Here is a 21,109-nt window from a genome sequence, read left to right on the forward strand (position 1 = left end):
TGAGAGAATGGTGGCCCAGGGGCTGTCAGGAGTGAAGTGTTGCTGTGTAACTGTTCTGAGATCAGAGGAAAATGCAAAGAACCGAGGAGGATTAAAGACACTCCAGGAAGCTTTAGGAGTCCCTTAGAAGAGAGAGACAGAGAGAGAAGTGGGGGTGGGAAGAATGAAAGTGGCAACGGGAAGCATTATTCCATTGCCAAAAAGACAGAATCCACTCACAATATATGTAAGAATTTATTCTCATAAGGACAACGATAATCAGAGTGAAAAAATGATTTCTCTTTTCAAGAGGGAGAGGTCAAGGTCGTGTCTTATCACATTTTAGAAACACTTTGTTGTCTTTTTTTTTGACTGCACAGAGTACAAAGATTTAGGATTTTAAGAGTTCATTATGTTAAAACTGAATTCAACTGTGTTGTATTTCTGCGTAACATTTTATTTTAAAGTAAATTTAAAGAATCAACATTATCTTTGCTGGGAAAAAATCAATCCCAGTGGATATAAGACTAGTACATGGAAACAGAATATTGTCTAGGAAATATAGTTGACACATAACAGAAAATGGTTAAAAAAATGGAATCTTCTAACATTTTCTCTGGTTATATTCATAACTGTACTTAGTAAGTCTTTTGAAAAGGTCTAATAAACTTTGACCTAAATAGGGAGCCAAAATTTAATATGGAACTTATATATATATATACATATATATAAATATGGAAAATTTGTATGACTTAGCAACCCCAGAGATTTTAAGCAAATGGATACGAGATTAATAAAGATGACCACACATTTCTGTTGTGGAGGCAGAAGATGTTGATTGTGGATATAACCACTTGAGACGTATAAGCAATTATATACTAAACCTTAGATTTCAGTCATTCTCGGAAAGGATATGATTATCCTATCTTCCATGTGTATCCTATACAATCTCAAATTCTATCATTGTTTATTAGTATCCCTGCCTGTAGGTCTTCAGATCTTTTCATGTGAGAGTTCCCTCTCTATTATGTACTGTCCACGGTGCTGAGGATGTAACATTCAGAAGGAATTAAAAAAAAAAAAAAGAATACCTACTCAGATGCTTCTGTTGACATTAGAGTATTCCTGAACGTGTACACTGACACGCTGGCTGAAAATAATTTGGCATTGATTCATGTGTGAATGTCTTCCTATTCTTCTATTCTTCATTAAACAGTACTGTGCTAAAGTGTTCTGGCATGCCGAGAGGTAAAATACAAACATTCGTACAAATCTACAGCATGGCTTATTCCAGAGATGAAATAAAGACTGATTTCAAAATCTACAAGTTTCTTGCTATCACTCCAACACTATAACCCCCAAACCTTTGGGTGACAAAGGTGAAATTAAAATAAAGTTGTTTGCTTTGGCAAATTAAAGGATCTCAGTTTATTTCCTGCAACCATCTTTCCTTTCAGGACCCGGAAAACAGACTACCAAAGGAAAATGCGGCAGTAGGTGCATATTTTTTTTTAAATGAAAGAAATTGTTCCCCAGAACTTTTCAATAAGAGAAAGCATGTGACCTCCTTTCTGGGAGACCCGCAGTACAGTAAACAATTGAATCCATATTCAGCCAGATGCTTCCAGTGTGTAAATTACTCCCAGGGTAAATGTTAGGCACTTCTGGAGCCGCGTTAACTCTTTCAGGCTTCGAGTATGCAATTTACTAAATTACTGCTGCCTGTACTTAATGGTGCTCTGGGGACTGAAAAAGATTAATGTAGTTCTAGAAGTGCCAAAGTTCCTCTTGGGGAGAGCATCTGACTGAAGGGAAGGGCTTGCATCTAATCCTTCTTTGTAAAAGGAGGTATTCTTTGAAATTCTTTAAAGTTATCTTCCTTTTCAATATTGCACATTCCGTCCCCAAGATGTACAATATATGCTAAGAACCTGGGATTCTTTTTTCTTCTCTATTGGAGAAAAGGTTTATTTTTGGAAAAGTTTTCACTGACCCTTTTCTCTGAAAAAAAAAAAAATCACAGTAGCTATTAGTTATTGTTTAACGTGGTCGTTTTTGTTATGTTGGAGCAATTGAGTTCATTCTGCTTAATCACTTCTCGGAAGTCATCCCTTACTGCTTTTCCTATTACTTCTCTGATAGCTGCAGTCTTTCTTTCCTATTGTTTTCCCGTCTGCTCCCATTGACGTGACATCTACCTGACCACAGGGCTTGATCGATCTCTCCCAGTTCATCGTCTCCTGTGGGTATGACCTCCAGACAGCCGGCCACCTACCTCTTTATACCACCTCAAATTCGATCCCAGTCTATAGGTTATCTGAAGTGGGGTGTCTCACCACCAGTTTGGGACATAATGAAAACATGTGAAGCCCATCTCCTGGATCAGCTCCCGACATCTTTTCTTCTCCAGCCACAGGGCATCAGTCAGCAGCCTCTGGCAGCTACCACTCTGATGATAATACAAAAACTTTCCATTCCTCATAAAGCCAGTGGGTCTACGATGCTTTCCTCTTTTCCCTGTCTTTTTCTCTTCACCTATCTTTGTGATAGTCTCTTGTGAACCCTCCTGCTCCTTTTAATTCTGTGTCATTATGGGCTATTTTTATTAACTCTCCCTTTATGCCTGATGATAAATTCTTATTTTGCTTACCCATTTTTCCAAAAACCTATCAAAGCCCAACTTCCACCTGACGATATGAAAGTCAGTTAGTACTTCTTTTCTTTTTAGATGAAAAACTTGTTTCTCTACACAGCTACTCAGAAAACACACACAGACACACACATATACATATATTTAATATTTACTTATTTATTTGGCTGCCTTGAGTCTTAATTACGGCATGAGGGATCTTTCTTTGGGGCATGGGCTCAGTACTTACAGAGAGCAGGCTTAGTTGCTCTAGGTGTGTGGGGTCCTAGCTCCCTGTTCAGGGAATGAACCCATGCCCCCAGTGCTGGAAGGCATATTCTTTTTTTTCTTTTTTTTTGACTTTGTCGACAAGGTGATGTCTCTGCTTTTCATTTTTTATTTTTATTTTTTTTATTTTTATTTTTTAATTTTAAAATCTTTAATTCTTACATGTGTTCCCAAACATGAACTCCCCTCCCACCTCCCTCCCCATAACATCTCTGTGGGTCATTCTTAACCACTGGACCATCTGGGAAGTCCCCAGAAATATATTTTTAAAAAATCAAATATTCATATAGTCTACCTATGGCCTTTTGTTTTTAATACTTGTATGTTTTGGTATTGATAGATTTGAATAGTCATGTTTACCAGTATTATGCAAATTTTTAAGGTACAGAGATGATATCTGCTACATTTTGATAATGCTGCTATTGTAGAATCACTAAATAACTGCTTGGTGACCCCATGGAATGTAGCCCACCAGGCTTCTCTGTCCATGGAATTTCCCCAGCAAAAATACTGGAGTGGGTTGCCATTTTCCTTCTCCAGGGGATCTTCCTGACCAAGGGCTGAACCTATGTCTCCTGCATTGTAGGCGGATTCTTTACCTCTGAGCAACTGGGGAAGCCCATTAGGGGCAGTAGAATGCCTAAAGCAGTTAGTTTACCTAGGGAAGAAGCTGATACTAAACTGTATATAGAGACTTTGAGGAAGACAGCACAGTGTACCAGCTCTAGTAATAAAAGAACACTTCAAGAAGAGATTTGGGACTTATGAGTGAGATTTGGATGGGCAGCAGAGATCATTAAAGGAGACAAGAGCAGTCTGAGGAGGAAAGGAATGGAGTGAAATTAGTCTTGCACATGCCAGAGCACTGGGGCCATGGGCTTCCTCTATACAGTGATGAGACATGCTCAGCATCTGTCAATTCTTATCTTGTTTCTCCATGTTTCTTGAAATAACCATCTAATGCTTAGTTCAGTAGATTTCTCTTGAGTATATATAATTCCTTAGAGGATAAATAATTTTGAAAGAAAACAGATAAGGGTAAGTTTCAGGATTTTTTGAAGAAGAGAGCCCAAACCCAATGTTGCCTTATATCACAGTGAAGGAATTACCCAACTTAATTCAATGTCAACATATTCATTTGTTAATTCAATGTCAAACATGTTCATTTGTGTTGTAGTTATTGTTAAATGGCTAGTGGGTATTTTGGATTTAAAAATTAGAAATTTGAGATTACAAGACAATGTAAATAAGGTGATTTGGCCCACTTTACTATTTATTAAACATCCTACATGAGATTATGGTGCATGGAGCTATTAGGCTAAACATATGAAATTGCCACAATTCAACCATTTTTGATCTCCTCCAAACTGCAATTTCATATGGTTCAGCCTAGCCATTTCAAATAAACATGTTGGATATGAAACATTTTATAGCTGCAACTTTCTTCCAGCTTTGGCCTGGGCTGCCCTTCCGGACCCCATTTCCCAGGTGATCTAGGACCTTGGAGGAGGAAGTTTCCATGTGAGAGAGAGATGAGTTATCCAGGACACAATCACAGCTTTCGAGGAGGTATGCATGCCCCTGGAGAAGACCACCATCTATCTGAGAGAGAACCTGACCAACATACACAGATACCAAGTTATCCTGGAGATTAAAACAATGCCTGTTATGTTGGGAAACTGACATCCCCACATCCCCCATCGTTAAATGCAAAACTTGGTTCTTATAGCCAAAAAATTGGCCACCTTAGGGTGAAGCTAATAAGTCAGACCTGGGACCTCCAGGAAAAATGCTTTCTAGCTTCTGTTTGTGGCCAAGCAACTTTCTTCAAGAAGAAGGTTTCATCTACCTGACTGTTTTGGTAACTAGTGGACTGCCTATCCCCACAGGGGGCTTCCCAGGTGGCTCGGTGGTAAAGAATTTGCCTGCAATACAGATCAGGCAGGACATGCAAGAGACGAGGGTTTGGTCCCTGGGTTGAGAAGATCCACTGGAGTAGGAAATAGCAGCCCATTACAGTATTTTTACCTGGAAAATTCCATGGACAGAGGAGCCTGGCTGGCTACAGTCCATGGTGTCACAAAGAGTTGGGCACTATGGAGCGCACCCACCCACCCACACACATATTCCCAGAGAACCTCAAACTTGCCTATCAGGAAACTCATCATGTGGTCTGTGTCCAAAATGGAAAAGAAAAGAGAAAAAGGAGACATTGACCCTTTCAGTTTGAATTCTGCATCAGTCATGTTTAGCTGCATGATATAGAACGAGTCAGGGTTTCACTGGTGGTCCAGATGGTAAAGAATCCACCTGCAGTGCAGGAGACCTGGGTTTGATCCCTAGGTTGCGAAGATTCCTCTGGAGAAGGAAATAGCAACCCACTCCAGTATTCTTGCCTGGTGAATTCCACAGACAGAGGAGCCTGGCTACTACAATCCATGGGGTCACAAACAGTTGGATAAGCCTGAGTGACTAAATACATGTATACGCACAAAACAAGTCAGCTGACGTTGCTGAGCCTGTTTTCTTAGAAGGTACCATCCATCATGTCTGCCTCACAGGTTGCAGGGCTGAGTGAGAGCTAAGGTATGAGTGCTCTGTGTACACTGTACATTGTTTGGGGGCCATGCTGACCATCATTACATGGCCAAGAGCTTGAGAAACAGCACTGGTCCCCACACAAGCATCTCTAGTCCCTTCAAACCTCTCTGGACTCTGAGACTCTGGACGCTGAGAGAGCTACCTGGCTAGGATAAAGCTTTACCACCCTGCTCAGATTTCCACTCTCTATATACTTTACTTTTTCCTGTCTATAAAGGGTTTTACTTCAGCCATAATTTTTTTCTACTTTAGAAAGCCAATAAGAATTAATCAATCAATAATTGCATTGATGGGGAAAAAACTAATAAAAGTAGAACCATAACAGGACTTGAACTTAATAACTTTGAAATATAAAGGTGAGGCTTTATCCATGGGAATTTACAGATATTATTTGGTCACCAGATGGCTTTCATATTTCTTCATTACTGCAATACAAACATAAGAAATACGGAGGAAAAAACTCTATATAAGTGCTATAAATTTCATGCTGAATTCCCTAGTCCCTACCATGGTAGACATCCAAGGAATTTTTTTTTTTATAAAATCAGGCTTAATTTAGTGTATATTTTGCTTTTTCAACAAAAAATGTGGGATAGTTAAGTTTAAGAAAATATTTGCACTATTTCTCTTTTTGCAAATAAGATAACTATCATATGTCTTTTTTTTTTTTAACTTGCTGAAGTAATCTACAGTTTTCAAAGTCTCCCCACTGCCAAATATTAAATTTTGTAACCCTTCACTCATGCTGATCTTCTCATAGGTCTTAGGTCCTTTTACACAGAAAGAGGGAACACGATTCATGCTTCCCTATGCTATTTCTGGTCCTTTATTTCCTACTTTCCTATGTTCAGACAGGAAGTATCCTTTTGCTTTTTAATTCCCACTGGACCCCTCCATATAGGCTTTCCATTCTTCTCTTTTAAAAAGACAAAGTGGTCAGTAAATTTCCTTTCCCTCTTTAAAAACACCTGTCAAAATTGATCCTTCATTTCTGATCTAGCTCTTTCAAATCCTGGTTCTGCCAATAACTCGTTGGGAGAACTTGAGTGTGTCAATGGGCTTCTCTAGCCTTGGTTTCCTTCTTGTATTGAAACAATTCAAGGAGATAATGCCACAGGGCCCTTCCAGCCCTAAATGTTTATGAGTCTGTTTTCATTGGTTTCATTTTCTCTTTCAGCTGCTCTAAAAAGACTCACATCCTCCACTTCGCCTGATTACTCCTCCAGCCTTCACTGCTGTCATCTGTGCTCATGGATCTTGTGGCGACTACTTGAGTCTCTTTGCTTTACTGCAACTTTCTTTGGGATATTTTGGTCTCTTTGTCATCACTGGGAAAGAGCGCTCCCTCATGGGCACTTGCCGTCCTTGACTTTCCTTGTGTCTTTGATACCTAGTGTTCTTTGTTTCAATCCTCTCCAGTCAGGTCCTTGAGGACATTGTTGTTGTTCAGTCCTTAAGTTGTGTCCCACTCTTTGAGACCTCATGGACAGTAGCATGCCAGGCTCCTCCATCCTCCGCTATCTCCCAGAGTTTGCTCAAATTTATGTCCATTGAGTTGGTGATGCTATCTAACCATCTCATCCTCTGTTGCCCTCTTCTCTTCCTGCCCTCAATTTTTCCCAGCATCAGGTTCTTTTCCAATGAGCCAGCTCTTCGCATGAGGTGGCCAAAGTATTGGAGCTTCAGCTTCAGCATCAGTCCTTCCAATGAATATTCAGGATTGATTTCTTTTAGGACTGAGTGGATTGATCTCCTTGAAGTCCAAGGGACTCAAGAGTCTTCTCCAGCATCACAATTTGCAAGCATCAGTTCTTTGGTGCTCAGTCTTCTTTATGGGCCAGCTCTCACATCTGCACATGACTACTGGTAAAACCATAGTTTTGACTACATGGAGCTTTGTGGGCAAAGTGCTGTCTTTCCTTTTTAATGTTGTTTAGGTCTGTCATAGCTTTCCTTCCAAGGAGCAAGTGTCTTTTTAATTTCATGGCTGCAGTCTTATGGACATTATACTGTCCTAATTCTGATTAATTATTTCAGTATGAACTTTAAGCAGATATTCCTGGGCATCCTACCCTTGATGGTAAGAGTCCAGAAGGAAAGGATCCGGCCTAGGAGTGACAGGAGAGAAAGAAAATCCTTTCTCTTCTTAGTTTCCCTGGAACATTTATATCATGTACTCTCTTTTCTGAGAAATAGACCCTAATAAAGCCAGCCTGTCCTACCCTAGACCCAGGTGCCTTGGGCCCTCTGAGGATTCTCTTGTATTTTTTTCACAGTTAGATGACACTTTATCCTCTCAAAACTTCATTTTCTATTTAGTAAAACATATTTAATGCAGCCTTTCAAAACTGTCTCTCCATGTTTTCTGAATGATCAATTCCTCTAATTGAATTAATTAATCTGTGCTAATGATCAGGAAAGAGTCACATTCACTGTGATCTGATAGAAACAGGATGGGCTTTGAATGCAGAACATCTTAGGTTCAAATCCTCTCTCTTCTGGAGAAGTGTGATTTGTAGCCAGTTTACTGAATTAACAGGTAAGGTTAGAGTGTTTATTATCTACCAAGGTTTTCACTGAACCTGAAAAATAATTCATTAACTTTTTTTTAAGTCTTAATTTACCTAAACCTTATAACCATCCTAGGGACAGATACTTCTGCCATTTTACAGCCTAGGAATGTGAGGAACAGAGAAGCAGAATACCTGTAGGAGATTTCAGAGCTATTTAAGAAGCAGAATGGGAATTCAAAGCCAGACACTGCAGTTCATGCCCTAAAGCAAGGGCCCCCAATCTCTGGGATCTAATGCCTGATGAGCTAAGGCAGAGCTGATAATAATAGAAATGAAGTGCCCAATAAATGTAATGTGCTTGAATCATCCTGAAACCATCCCCTGACTCTGTATGTGAAAAAATTTTCTTCCACAAAACATGTCCCTGATGCCAAAAAGGTTGGGGACCACTGTCCTAGAGCACAATCCCATTCTGCCTCTAAGCAATTCTCTGCCTCTAAGCAATTCTCTCTGCGCTTGAGCTGGATAATTGGCCCAAGTGAGGATGACATTTTCTTTGTAGTGTTGTAGGAATTAGAGATAATGTGTCTACAACATGGAGCACAGTGTCTGTTCCCTAGTCAGTTTCCAATCCATGGCAAATGATAGCGCCCTTGCTTACTCTGTTTTGGCTCAATGCTTCTCAGTCATCTTTGCTTATTCCTTCTCTTCTCTCCTCTTCAGACTTTGAAGCGCCAGAAGACTTGGGCCCTAGCCCAGTCTTCATCTCACCCAGGATCACGACTTTCAATCCTATCCATCTGTATACGGATGACTCCAAAATTCATCTTTTAGCCCAGCCTTGTCTCCTGAGCTTTGCTTCATATTGATAAAATTGTCTCCTTGACATTACCACTCGATTTCTAATAAACATCTCCAACTGACTCTATCCAAATCCGTTCTGCCCACAGCCTCCCCCTTCTCAATCAATAGTAATTCCAGCTTTTCAGTTATTTAGTGTAAAGCTCTTGATTTTATCCTCTGTTACAGTAGAGGTGTGCCTCCCGTCCAACCCCCACTGATATTGAAGTCCTAATTCCTAGTACCCATCCGTGTGACCTTCTTTGGATGTAAGCTCTCCAAAGATGATCAAGTTAAAATGCGGCCCCTGGAGTGAGTCCTAATCCGATATGCCCGGCCTCCTCATGAAGATGGAAATTTGGACCCAGAGTGGCGTGAGCAGAGGGAAGACACTGTGGAGATACTTGTGCACAGGCAGGGTGCCATCTGCAAGCCCAGGCAAGCCCGAGGCCCTCGGAAGCCAGGAGAGTGCTGTGGAGCAGATTCTCTGGCACGGCCAGCGGGAGGGACCAACGCTGAGAACACGCTGATCTCAGACTCTCAGCCTTCAAAGCCATAAGGTGCCCAGTTGGCCGCACTTGGTGATGGCAGCCCTCGGTGATGGCAGCCCTCGGAAAGGAGCACAGCCTCTGTCTTCCCTCTGTCTTAATTCCACAGACGATCTTACAGCACACCTCCTTGGTTCTACCTTCCCCACGTAGCCACAGCTGCACCACTCACCACCTCCTTTGCTACCAGTGCCTAGCCCCTCTCACCTTTCCTGGGGTCCCTGCAATAGCCTCCTACCCAACCCCCCTGCTCTTATCCCATCCCTTTCCTACCAGTCTTCTCTATGGGAGCCAGAGTGACGCTCTCAAACTAGAAGTGGACTCGTGCCACTTGCTGTTCAGTCTTGAAATCTCTTCTGACTCTTTGTAGCTCCATGGACTGCAGCACACCAGGCCTCCCTGTCCATCACCATCTCCCAGAGTTCACCCAAACTCATGTCCATTGAGTCGGTGATGCCATCCAGTCATATTGTCCTCTGTCATCCCCTTCTCCTCCTGCCTCCAATCCCTCCCAGCATCAGAGTCTTTTCCAGTGAGTCAACTCTTCGCATGAGGGGGCCAAAGTATTGGAGTTTCAGCTTTAGCATCATCCTTCCAAAGAACACCCAGGACTGATCTCCTTTAGAATGGACTGGATGGATTTCCTTGCAGTCCAAGGGACTCTCAAGAGTCTTCTCCAACACCACCGTTCAAAAGCATCGATTCTTTGGCACTCAGCTTTCTTCACAGTCCAACTCTCACATCCATACATGACCACTGGAAAACCCATAGCCTTGACTAGACAGACCTTTGTTGGCAAAGTAATGTCTCTGCTTTTCAATATGCTATCTAGGTTGGTCATAACGTTTCTCCCAAGGAGTAAGTGTCTTTTAATTTCATGGCTGCAGTCACCATCTGCAGTGATTTTGGAGCCCAAAAAATAAAGTCTGACACTGTTTCCACTGTTTCCCCATCTATTTCCCATGAAGTGATGGGACCAGATGCCATGATCTTAGTTTTCTGAATGTTGAGCTTTAAGCCAACTTAAACTTTAAGCCAACTTTAAGCCATGTCACTTACTTCTGCTCAAAACCACTCAGTGTTTTCCACTAATTAATTTATTCCACTCAGAGTAAAATGCTGAAGCCCTTACAATAACTCAGGAAACCCTAGATGATCTAACTCCATCTTGTATCTGATCCACCCTCTTACTCTGCTGTAGTCCCAGCAACTCCTGTTCATCACGTGCACACACCACATATGCCTTTTGCCCTTCAAAAGAACCTGGCTCCCAGCTCCCAGCTATGTCTTACACTCCCACCCAGTAAAGGACTGTGCAAGGCAGGTGTGTTCAAGCTAGGCATCTTTTTCTCTGCATCTTTTTTTTAGGCTGTGCTGCATGACAAGCAGGATCTTAGCTGCCTAACCAGGGATGGAGCTCCTTGCAGTAGAAGCACTTTGTCTTAACCTCTGGACTGCCAGGGAAGTCCCTCCTTCTGCATCTCAACTCCTCCCATGAGAGGTTTTCCTCACGGGCTTCCCACGAGTCTGTCTGAAACTTGCTCAGATATGCAGTGTGAGGCTCTTGTGAACCAATCCTTCCCTCTCTCCTTTCACAGAAATTGGGTCAGCACTGTGATTTAAAGTCTTCCCTCCTCCTTCTGCCTGTGTGTGTCAGTCACTCAGTCATGTCTCTTTGCGACCTCATAAACTATAGCCCACCAGGCTCCTCTGTCCATGGGATTCTCCAGGCAAGAATATTACAGTGGGCTGCCATTTCCTTCTCTGAGGGATCTTCCTGACCCAGGGATCGAACCCATATCTCTTGTGTCTCCTGCATTGGCAGGTGGATTCTTTACCACTGCACCACCTGGTTTCACTTCTATTCTCCACAGGCACTTCCCCTTTTACTCTTGCTCTTTCCTCCTCCCAGAATGCTTGTCCTCCAGGTACGCACTAGGCTGACTCCATCCTCATCTTCACATCTTTGTTTACATGTCACTTTCTTGGTGAAGCTCCCGAACTCCATTGAAACAGCATTCTGCCTCCATCATCCTTGTTCTGATCCTGTAATTCCATTCTGCTTATAATTTTTTCCCACTTGTTGCTTTCTAACTTGTTATGATTTACTTATTTCTTGTTTATGATTTGTTTTCTATACTTTCCAGGATAATGTAGAAAATTACTTTTTTTTTTTTGGTTGCTGATATGTCCCAGACCCATGCTGGCAAGTTAACAACATTTTTAAATTGGTATATTCCAGTGATTTGCACATATGTTTAGAACACTACTGCAAATGCTGTAGGAGGAGGGATCTAAAAATAAATTGCTATTTTATCAGTTATGTCAAGCTCTTAGTTTTGATGTTACACCATTACCGTTGATATTGCAACACACAACAGCCTAGTCTGTCTTTCTTACAGTCCATTTATAGCTTTTGATTACAGTTTGGTCCATAAAAATGTTACTCCACTTGGGTCACTAATGGGCTGAATTTGTACCTTATGGTCTACTTAACACATCCCATCCAGTCAGAGAAGCTTTTGGGCAGAACCAACTTCTCTTTTCTTGTAGAGAGCAGGTGAATCAGTCAATGTGTATGATCATGTGTAATGAATATAGATCAGTCCACAAACTCCATAGAGCATAGGAAACTGCACTTCCTTGTTTCTGCACATCAGACTAATTCTGAACTCAAAGTGTGCTATCCCTGTGGTCAGGGGATTCTATCTCGGTCAAGATTGTGCTGAAACCTGGGGTCAAAGTATAGCAAGAAGGTTCTGGGGAACCTGCCACTGGGCACATGTCTACGATATAACCACAGGCCACATGGTCTTAGGTTTGAGGTCTCTGTGACATGGAGTTTGAGAATTTTTAGGGAGACTGGAGTTCATTGTTAGAAGATCTTCCAGACCCAGTGATTGAACTCGGATCTCCTGCACTGCAGGCAGATTCTTTACCCTCTGAACCACCAGGGAATCCCACAAAGTAATTTTTCAATGTTGACATTTCAATAATTGATTCTCCTTCTAATGATGGAGTAATGAGTTTCTTTATTACAGAGAGGAGAGATGATGCTGTTTTCTCTCTCTGCTAAGTCTCTAGGAAGTACTTCCCCATACCTTTTATCTCCATTTCCTCTGTAGCATGAAGAGTAAAAATAATGATGCTAGTTTGCTAAGTGATCTTTCTGAATGGAACCATAAGTCATTTACTCATATGGTAGCAGAGAAGTTGCTGCTATGGCTGTGATTAAACTAAACCAGTTAGATCCAGCTTACATGCTTCTCGGCAGCTAGGTCAACTCCTCGGACCTGTGCACTATTCACAGGGCAGGTCCTTCTCCTTGTGAGCTGCTCATTTTAAGTTAGTACGTACCAGCTCTCTCGTTGAACATTACCAACCTTGTTTTCATCTACCTTTTTGTTAAAAAGACTATACTAAAGGGAGACACAAGGTCTGTTTTAATAAAGGGATATGGCTGAAACTTAAGAAACCAAAGTTAGTTTAAAAACCAGTATAATACAGTTTCTCTACAGCAGGCATGGGGGGTGGATGGAGGGGTGGAGCTTGGGAGGCATCATGGGCCTGGTTGGGGAAGCAGAGATGGAGAAATGATTCTGAGTGAGGAATGGTGAGAGGTCTCTCTGTGGTTCCTGGCTCACAGGACATGGCTTGAAGAAGAAGAGGTTAGAGAGGGAAACTGGTAGGGGCTGGGGGACCTTGAATGCCAGCCAGAGATGCTCATGCTGATTCATAGGCCATAAGAAAGCCCTATACATGCCAGGGAAGGAAAAGGGTATGTGATTGTCCTTGAGCTCTCAGAAGGCTGACCCTGCACTGAGGCGGGCTGTGCTCGGGGTTGGTGCAAGCGTGATGACCAACCGGGAGATGACTACAATTAATCCAGGTGAGAGTGAGCACCACTTAAGATAAAGGGTGGATTGGAGATCCATGAGCAGAGTAAAACTATATGAAATAAAAGAAAAGAGATGAGCACACGCAGCAAGGAGGGCCAGGCAGGAGAAAGGAGGGCACCCAGACAGAGCTGTGAAGAGCAGCATGTGGTGATCACTCTGTCAGAGAAGAGGCCCCTACAGACATGCACGTGGGGCTTGTTGTTACTAATGTTGGTCTGTGACCAAAGGTTTTCTGATTTAAGACGATGAAATTATACACCAAGCATATGTGTAAAAAGTGAAAAATCAACACCACTGAAGTGCCAACAGGACCTCTGCTCTGCCACCCTTTGGGGTTTCTCATTTCACCAGCCCCTCCCCATTTGCCCCAGGTGGGTGCCTGGCCGGAAAAGTGAGGCAGGAAAAATGGCAGGACAGGCCCAAAACACCACGGAGCTGATACACCTGGGAAAGCCTGGACCAGTGACAGAGGGGAAGTGGTGGACAAGCACTCCAGCTTGCTTGCCTCTTGAGTGAGAATGACTCTGGACTGTTCTATGCAGTCTCTCAGAGGCAGGATTCCATGGAAGCCTCTGAACGTCCACAAGCTAACACCTCTTTATTGAACTTTCTGTTTCCTTCTTCCTTTCTGCTTCACTTTTTCGACTTCTCTCAAAGGTCTTTCTGGCAGCCCTTTCCAATTAAACCCTTTAAAGCTTGCCTCAGGGACTATTTCTAGGGAAACTCAAACCAAAAGACGCCAGATTTCAAACATCACACACGATACTTGTAACAAGCAGATTCCACTGGCCTGGAGTCTGCCTTGCTGCACCTCTCTCAGCCATGCCCCACACCTTCTGCCTTCCAAGACATTAGCCCCAGAAGGTCTTAAACCAGTGTTCCCTAAACCATCTCATGTTTACATCTGAGATGCCACTTATCCTAGTAGTGATTGCTTTTGTTTTTGGTTGTAGGATCAATCAGTCACTCCAGTTCAGTTCAGTCACTCAGTCGTGTCCAACTCTTTGCAACCCCATGAACAGCAGGACGCCAGGCCTCCCTGTCCATCATCAACTTCCGGAGTTTACCCAAATTCATGCCCATTGAGTCGGTGATGCCATCCAACCATCTCATCCTCTGTCATCCCCATCTCCTTCTGCCTTCAATCTTTCCCAGCATCAGGGTCTTTTCAAACGAGTCAGCTCTTCGCATCAGGTGGCCAAAGTATTGGAGTTTCAGCTTCAACATCAGTCCTTCCAATGAACATTCAGGACTGATTTCCTTTAGAATGGACTGGTTGGATCTCCTTGCAGTCCAAGGGACTGCAGGTTAATAGGAGGACCTAATCCCCTAAAATGTTTATTTCCAGTTTTAAAATTAAGGAAGCCTGATAACCACTGCTTCGTTCCCTGTATCAGTGAGTCTGTTTTTCTTTTGTTATATTTATTCCTGTGTTTTATTTTTTAGATTTCACCTATATGTGAAAATATTTGGTATTTGTCTTTGACTTATTTCGTTAAGTATGAGGGGATTAAGAGGTACAGCGTACTAGGTATAAACCTACTACTACTGCTACTAGGGTGTGTTCCAAGACACCCCCTGCCCTGGTGACTTTCACAGTTCAATTTTATATTGGGGTTCCACCAGGTAAGTCACTTCTTCCTTCTTGGTTTTAGGATTTCTGCATGGGACCTTGCTTGGTGGAGATATTAGGTTGGCTGGAAAGAGTAAATAACACAATAGGCGGATATGTGTGTGTGCCAAGTTGCTTCAGTCATGCCTGACTCCCTGCATCCCTATGGATCCCAGGATCCTTTGTCCTTGGGATTCTCTAGGAAATAATGGAGTGGGTTGCCATGCCCTTTCCCAGGGGATCTTCCTGACCCAAGGATTGGACCCACGTCTCTTACGTCTCCTGCATTGGCAGGCAGGTTTTTTACCACTAGCTCCACCTGGGAAGCCTGGAGGACATGGTGATGATGCAAGTAGTAATTATGTTGAAAAAATAAAATCCTATCTGCTGTTTTCCTTAACCTCTGCTAAGTCCACCAGATATTTATGACCATAGTTGATGCAAACAGCCTTGAATTCTTCCAGACTGGCTGCCCCGTGACTTTGGATGAGGATAATATTTTCTGATTTTCTTGCTGTTTCTCACTCTCTCCTCTTCCTCCCCTCATCCCTATGTATTTATTTATTTAATCAATATATTTTGAATGCCTATTACATGCCAGGCACTGTGCTAGGTAGAGGGAACAAAGCTGCAAACAGAACTGACCTAATTCCTGTCCTTACAGGGCTTGATTTTTTTCTTTGCAATTCCATTCCTGATCTAAAGATACTACCTGCTATGGTGCATAATAAATGCTTATTCTATGACAATTATTTTAGGCTCCTTAAAAATGACCAAGAATGAAACTGTGGCATAAAAAAAAAAATCTTTAATACCTCTCACCTCACCAGCCCAATTTTTTTGAGCATTTCTTGTAAGGTATGTATTTGTAGCTAACAAAACATAGAGTTTATTTTTATTTACTTTAAATTCTCCAAGTACCATGGCATGGAGCAAACCCAGAGCTATTCTTTTGGTCAGAGGCATGCTGGCAAACCATGATTTGAGCTGCCAGCAGCAGACAAGGCCTAGAAATGCTGAGACAAAATGCAAGTGGGGAGCAGATAAAGGCAACCCACAGGGCCTCTGTGAGTCTGATTAAGTGGGCCCCTGAAATAACTTTAAAATGTAGACTTTAAAAGATATATCATACGACCACATAAAGGAGATGGTTACGAATCACTGATGGTGGAAAAAAATTCTCAAGGAGAGTTCTAAAAACTGCTTGATGTTAAGCAGATGCATTATCTTTTGGTTTGAACCCTAGGAAGTGAAAGTTTTAAGATGATAGACAAAAGGGTATTTTTTTTTCTTTTATCTTGATAGTTGGGATAAAGTTTCTGTCAAAAAATTCTAAGGTGAGCAATGATGAAAATAATTTTAGGTAGTTCAAAAGCTTAATTATACTGTTGTGTAGCCTTTTAATAAATATGCCACAGACAGTGACATGCATTCCCATTCATTATAATTTGGTTTTACATATATTGGAAATCTCACATATAGCAATTATTTATACACACATTTTAATGCTCATTATTATTTAAATGACTACTGGTAATTTAGATTTTAGAATCAAAGAGAGTCAGAATAGATGTCTAGAAGAATACTACTTCATTTTTATAATAAGCAAGTGTTTGAGATAAAGGTGTTAACTGAAAGCTATCAATTGTAACTCAGAGATATGCTTTCTGAAATTATTCTAAGTGGAACAAATGAAGAGCTGTTTTTGAAAGTTATTTTATAATTAAAATCAGGCACAGAGAAGCTCAATTCTATTTATTTTTCTAAACCTTGTTTACTTGAATCTTGCTAATAAATAAAGAATACAGCTTAATTTATCTTTCATTTAAATCAGGTAACAAATTAACAAATTAAGTACTGAGTTTCTTAATTGTTTCTTGTCAGGTGATATTCAAACTCGCAAAATGTTTACCCACCTGGGTGAGATTTCTGCAAAGTGAGAAACAGACCTTCCATTTTAATGTAGTTACTGAAATAATAGCACCTTATTTAGTTTGGTGCTTACAAATTCATTGTGTATTTTAGCACAATAGATCACAATATCTTTGTTGTGAAACACTGGTAGATTTAACAGGAAATATTACTTATTTTACATACCTAAGTATCCTGAATTTATTTGCATTCTAAAGGCTTACATGAGAGTGACAAGATAGGTATTATTGCTAATCCTCATGGTATGTGCCATACATGAAAAAAATGTCATACGTCATGATTTTTACCTGGCAAGAAGTTAAGAAAGACTAATAAAACCACCTTTTACTACTATGTTAATGGTCAATATATATCAACATCCCAGTTTTAAAGAGCAACTCAGAACCATTAAATAATTTGATTCAGGTCATATGACATAGAAAGGAGTAAACCAGAATTTTCCAACCTTAACTATAAGAGCTTTCAAAGCATCAAATATTAGGTATTGTTAGAATTGTTATAAAACATAAAGGAATTTGCTGATTTTTATTAGTAATCAAGGTACAGTTTCCAAGAAATTATCAATAAATATCAATTTTAGCCAATGCTTATAATAGTAGCAGAGGAAAATTACGTGTAATGGATTTTCTGGATGTGTAACTTATTCCTTGTTTTGAAGTTAGAAATATATAAGCTAATATCAAGTTTTATAAAGAAATATATATGCATGTGTGTGTTTGTGTTGTGTGTGTATGTAATGATTCTAAACTTTTGTTTTAATTGCAATAAGAACAGTTATTAGGAGATCTACTCTCTTAACAAATCTGTAAGTGTATATAATAACAGTATTCTTAACTATAGGCACAAAGTTATACAGCAGGTTCTAGGACTCATCATTATACATATCTGAAATGTTACACTTGATGAATTGAAAAAAATTATTCTGAAGTAGTAACTTCAGATTACCTCTGGGTAGTGTGACTATTAGCCATTTTTCCTTTCATTAAAACATAATTTCTGTATTATCTGTGGTTTTCTTTTTGGTTAAACTGCACTATTAACAGTCTAGATGTTTTTCATCACTGAGCTTTTGTTGCATAAGCCAAAATAAAAATACTTGAAGCAAAGTGAAGAAGAAAGGAAAGAGAGAGGCTCTGTCTTTGCTTCTTGCCTTTGGCAGAGGAGCCTTCTAGGATTAAGAGATTCCTAACTCAGAGGTCTCTACCATACCTCAACTTGACCTTCACCTGTGGCAACAGCCAAGACAAACCCAGGTATGACTGGACATGACCTACTGGGGAGGGCCAAGCCTGGTACTTGACAGCCTGCACCAGAGCCTGCACCACCGGGCAACCACTTTTACTTGCAGATAGGTGCCAAAGGACATTTTAGCCCAGGAGAGATCTCTCCAAAGTATGGCAGCAAGAGGTCTCCATCTAAGTGAACAAACACACAAACGGGGTGAGGTGGCTGGATATCCTCCAACCATTCTTACGGCCTGAGAGGCAGAAATACCAGAGTGGTCCTCTGGTACCCGGAATACCAGGGCCTGAAGGGAATCTGTCAGTTATGTAGCAAGGCACAGATCAAGGGACTAGTGCTAAGGAGCAGAGTCCCAGTCCTTGTGAAGGGACAGGAGAGGATAAGGTAGAGTCCCTGTCTTTGGAAAGGATGAATCTAGGCTTTAAGACAAGGCAAAATTCCACTTACATCAACGGACGTGCTAGGACTCAGGCAGGCTAGCAGCCCAAGCTGGTTAAATCATGGTGGTCTTCGTCCAGAGTTGAGCAGGCTTAGGCTTTTTAACACCTCTGAGTAGTGCTACTTTTCCCTTATTTACTGAGCAGCAATGAAGTGTTTCTCAGGTTTGTGTTTGTGCTATATTGCAGGAGAATTTAATCTGGCTCTCTTATTCCTCTTAGGGACAAGTCATGAGTGCGTGACAAGGTCCAAGGCAGCAGGAAAAGGGATGAGGAACAGGCAGATGCCCGTATTCCTTGAAAGTGAGCATGGAGAAGGTAGAGGGTCCCATTTATAGATTAGATTTTCTTTATGGTGAAAAGAAACTTGATAGGTTTTTAATTGATTCTAGAAATGGAACATTCTCTAAAAGTAATAGTAACTAATATCTATGGAAAAACTAAGAGTTGGACACGACTTAGGGACTGAACAACGGAAACTAACATCTGTTGGGTATCCTCCACACTCTAGGCACTGCTCTAGGTAGAGCATATACAGAATTGAGAGCCCCCACAATCACCCTGAAAAGCAAATATTATCATCTCAATCTTATAGAAAAGGAAACTGGGAAAGGTCCATGACTGGCAGGTGGCTGGCTGTATTGAAAACTGATTGAAAACTCACTGTATTGAAAACTGTATTGAAAACTTACTCTTCCTGTTTCCAAAGCCTATGCTGCCTGTTGCTATGCTTCTAGTATCTCAAATGAGATCCCAAAGTTAGGAAGAGCATGGTATACCCAAATATCCAAATCACCTCTGTAATTGTAACTACTGGACAAACCAGGTATGGAAGGAAGCTTTTCATCCCAAGTGTATGCTACTGAAACAGCTGCATTAAAAACATTTTAAAACGGTTGGTGTGGGGACTTCTTTGGCAGCCCTTTGCTCTTCAAGGCAGGGGGTGTGTAAGTTGGATCCCTGATCTGGGAGCTAAGATACCATATGCCTCGTGGCCAAAAGAAACCACAAGCATACAAAAAACAGAAGCAGTATTGTAACAAATTCAATAAAGATTTTCTGAAAAATGGTTCACATCAAAAAAATATCTTTAAGAAAAGCCACAATCCTTTAAAATAAAAAAGTTGGTGTGGCAAGGGAACATGAGCTGGAGGAGAAGAAATGACGGAGGGAGGGAAGGAGAGACAAGAAAGAAATTCATTCTTCACAGTCAGTTCTGCAGGAGCCAGAGAAACAATTCTGTGTTCCTCAAATACTCCAAGAGGTGACACAGGGGGGTCAGAGAAGAGCCTCCATCAGTCAGCTCAAAATAATGTTCTTCCACTTTTGTGTCTCCAGGTGCAGTGGGACTGAGAGTCAATTTCCTCACCTTTGTGGAGAAGATGCACATTTCAAAAATGGACTTGTTTTTATTTTCTCAGGGATGAGGTTGGTGTGGGTTCACAATGTCTTCAAATTATGTCTGTAACGGGCATTTCCTTCTCTGAGCATTTACTAATTCTTTGGAGGACCTTTCCTTTGCCCTCCAGCCTTTTGAGAGACAACCTTATTTCAGTTCCTTTTTTAGTCTCCTGGATCAGCTCGATTTGGACAAGACAGAAGATATCAAGTAAAATCTTGATGGATTTTTCAGGCTCTGCCTGCTTGACTTTTGTGTAAAGTGAGAAATCTGCTCAACGTCAGCTGGGGCCTTCTGAGAGAATCAAATAGAGAAGAGCTGTGAAAGGCTTGGCCCACAGCTTTTTAATATTATGTAAAGAAACCCCACTACATGGCCCTCGGCCAACTGTCTAGACGACAGACTCATGGCTGGGGCATCACTTTTTTCCTGTCCCAACCACCCAAAATTGAATGACACAGAGATCATTTTTGGTATCTATTGAAGAAATCCCCTTGCCTAACACTCTCCTCAACATCTGGTCTCAACCCTTCTGACGACTGTGTGCTATGACCCCTCACGAGGTCTATGGCTTCATCTGGGAGAAAGAATAATTGTAGTCTATATTGTTAACTTTGGAAAGAGTGACACGGCTGCTGGTTTACAGTCAAATTGACATGCACGCATTTTAGTGAAAAAGAATGATAGATTCAAAAGGACACTATTCTGTACCTCTCATGGAATACTATTTCTAGGCAATGATGATCTCAGGATGCTAAGACTTAAGGTGGAAGGACAGGGAACTTTAAAAGGGAGGGGCCAGGCTTAGCACTGAACAACAAGGCAGATAATACCTGAACCCACCGACTAGTCTTAGCATCACAGAGACAAGGGACCAGATGCCGCAGAGATTATGTAGCACCATCTGTATGGATTTCTTGTCTTTAAAAAAAAGTTTTGTATCTCACCAACAAATAAAAGGGAAGGAGATTATTATAGGATACACAAGATACAGAAGAACAAAACTGCTTAACTTTTGTTTGGATCCTGACTTAAACTATAGTAAAAACATTTTTGAGACAGTTAGATACATTTCACTATGGACTGAATGTTAGCTGATGTTAGGCATGTATTTTGTGTGAGGTGTGATAATGGCATGGTGGTATTATAAAAACAAACAAGTGATAAGTCTTTAACACTTTATTTAAAAG

The sequence above is a fragment of the Capricornis sumatraensis genome, chromosome 4, assembly GCF_032405125.1.
Source record: "Capricornis sumatraensis isolate serow.1 chromosome 4, serow.2, whole genome shotgun sequence".
In the NCBI taxonomy this organism is placed as follows: Eukaryota; Metazoa; Chordata; class Mammalia; order Artiodactyla; family Bovidae; genus Capricornis; species Capricornis sumatraensis.